This window comes from Morone saxatilis, unplaced genomic scaffold (assembly GCF_004916995.1).
Source record: "Morone saxatilis isolate NCDOM2014 unplaced genomic scaffold, NCSU_SB_2.0 Contig17, whole genome shotgun sequence".
NCBI lineage: Eukaryota > Metazoa > Chordata > Actinopteri > Moronidae > Morone > Morone saxatilis.
Window position 1 is genome coordinate 7,546,694 of NW_023339729.1, and position 3,377 is coordinate 7,550,070.

The following is a 3,377-nucleotide window of genomic DNA, read 5'->3' on the forward strand; positions in this document are numbered from 1 at the left end:
CATTTCCAATAAAATGCATGGTAATCATGAGCTATTGTGTTTGTTCTTATTACTTCCACTGTAGTGCAAGTTTACAGTGTTGACAACAGTTTTTAGGCACTTGTACTGTAATTCCGTTGTATGCCACTTTATATTGCCCCACTATTATAAATTATCATTTTTGCTCCACTTCATGACAGCTAACTTTGCAGATTCAAATATGACAAGATTATTAAATATAAAGCATGATCGATTAAACAAGTATAAACTAGTAGACTTCTACAGTTAAAGTAGTTAAAGTTCATTAGCTTACGTCCACCCTCTTCAACAATAAAATGCTGCTCACATGTTAATACTTGGTTAAAAACTCTGAAAGTGGTCATTCTTCATTATTAATACTTTTATTGTAATTGTTTATTTGTAATGTGTGCGAACTATGGCTTTTGGGGTAGCTCACTGTTTTTACAGTGGGTAGGGTATTGAAATGAATAATGGCAATTGACTAGTAGGAAAGTAAAAAAATATATATTTTTAAAGTGAGTGAAGACAAAGATATTGTGCCGCCAGACTTTAATGGTGATGGCAAGAATAGTATGTCTTCTGGTACATTAATTAAAGTGAATTAGAGATAAATCACCCTCATGCGTGAATCATACATCAGTAATAGCCTAATTTTACACATGATCTATGATGATGGAGATATAGAAAAATATAAATGCATGGCAAAAATAGACCCCACAAAATTTCACAAATCATGTTTTTGGGGAAACTCATGTCAAGCCAAGCTCCCCTTGGCTCCCCTGTAGTTCTCACCCTGCTTATAGCATTGATTTCAGACACAGCAGGGAGCTGTTTTTTGTGAAAAAGCCCACTGTACACTACCAGCTCAGCACCTAACAGCAAACATACAAAGTTAGCAACTAGCTGCTGAACAGTTAGGACATAAAATCATTTATTGCAGGGTTAAGTAAAATGTTTAATGCAGGAGTTACTTGAATTGCTTGTAACAGAGTATTTTGACCTTGATGTTGATATTGTGGTATACATAAGTATAAAGTATCTTTGTACTTAATTCTTCCACCACTGTTTATTAAATCTATTTTATATTAAAAGGGGGAAAATGTTTTAGATACAGTAAGATAACATTAGGGATTTTTGTCTAGCTCTAGTAAAAAGCTGGGGGTGTCCTAGTAGATCACCGGGTAGAGTGTGTACCACATGTCAAAGCAACATAGGCCCAAATACGGCCCGTAGGGCTTTGCTGCAGGTCATCCCCTTTCTCTTCCCTTCCTTTCCTGTCTCTCTCTACGGTCCTGTCTAATAAAGCAAAATGCTAAAAAAAATAAATAAATAAGATGAACCCTCTTGGCTGCCATCATCCAAAGCTACAACCTCGCAGATACTTCCTCCACAAGAAGCCCAATCCTCCTCCCTGTCTGGCCTGTCTCTCATTCTTTGCAGAAGTAAGAAACAGAACAAATTAGGTTTTAGAGGCCCTGCTGCCAGAGCCACCGCACTACTAATTGTATGTTTCAAGATATTCTGCTCTACTTCCTTAATCCTTAAAGCCGTGTCAAGGTTTTCCTCCCTTGCGAGCAACATTCACGCCGGCTGCTGGTGCACATCAGCGCTACTGCAGGTGTTCACCTAAGTGGGAACAGTTTAGCTGAATTGTTCCCACTTAGTTTTATTAAGTTCAGGTTCCCTGTAGGCTTTGTTACTGAACTCACACTGCTTGCATTTATTGCATTTAAATAAAATATTCATATTACTGCATTACTTTTTGGCTCTGAGGTGTCAGACAGGACCTACTTAAAATAAAAATGATGTGTTTATTTGCTCATGTAGCCAAATTAAAAATTAATATGAATATAAAATATTTGCCAGGTGATACACAGCATGTGCCCTATGCGCTATTCAGTGTAATTTGAACTGCCATTGATGATTTAGCACCTGTGCGGCCTCAGAGTGAATTAGATGTATGATGCTATACTGTTTGTGTGCAGGATACTGGAGCCATTTACATATTCTGAATCTCCTCATTGATGGACCATCATTGCTTATGGGCACTGGGGAGGAAAACAACTGGACTAGGCAAAAATACTCTGTCAGCAAATACAGTATTCAGATACACCATATAGGGTGATTCAGAAGTTGTGCACAAAAACAGCTGGGTTAACATTGCGAGGCAAGCTGGACAAAATCCAGCTCAGTTCAGTCCATGTGTTTGTGGTCGGTACAGTGGTACCAGACCCCCCAGCGTTCTTTGAGGAAGTACTGGCAGTATGGGGTTGAGTGTTCGTTGTGACGCAGCAACAACAAGACACTTTTCATTAAACACAAAAATGGAGAGTATTTCTTCATTGAAGGACGAGCAGAGAACAGCACTAAAGGATTTTCTCCATGGAAAAGATTAGGGCTGCCCGGTTTCCGGTTCCGTTGCCTACTCGCCAAGCTGCTTCAATGTCCCAGTCTGTGCAGAGTCAGCTAATAGGGCCGCTACACAGCAACTAGTACTGTGTTACCCTGATACTTAGTCCCCAGGACAAGGCACAGGTACCAAATGTTTGAGTATCCGACTAAAGGTGGGTCAATTAAGATGCTTCTCAGCGACTTATGGTTTAGTCGACTATTAGGAGGCCTAAAAAAGATGTTTTCGCTTTACATCTTTATTTACAAAGTCTTTATCTTCCCTGCCTTTGCATTTCTGCATTTCTCTGCTAATTACTGCCACCTTTAGGTCAGCCAAACTCAGATGAGCCAAACAAAATGGGGACCAACTCCTTGAAAAACACTTCCATAGAGCTGCTAGGTCAAATACTCCACAAGGAATCTTTAAGGTTCTGGTAGGCAGATGTTAAAAGGAGTCAGGCCAGCTGTTTCCCCCTGTTTCCAGTTTCTATACCAAGCTAAGCTAACTGGCTTACATTTACTGGACAGATATTAAACCAACAGTCTTCTCATGTAATGCTCGACGAGAAAACAAATAAGTGCATTTCGGAAAATGTTAAATTATTGATAATGATAGCTACCGAGGTCCCACAAGCACTGAAGTAATGAATATAAAGCACTCATCACGAGCTCTGCTAGTATTGACACAGCGGCCACACAGGGACTGTATTTTGAATTAGATCAGTGAATAGTCAATTTTTCTTACACCAGCAACTTTTTGTATCCATAACATAAATTGCGCAGGCTATAAAAACTTCACTCAGCTTATGTGTGTGTGTGTGTGTGTTTTATAGCTGACATATGGTGCCTTTCTGAACCTGTGCCAAAGGTTTCTTAAGGTGAGGCTACAGTCCTTGAGGATGTTCTATCTCTGCAAGTATCAGTAATCTGTATGTAAGGTGCAAATGGAAGAAATTAGATTTTGTACACTTTTGTGTGTGTGTGTG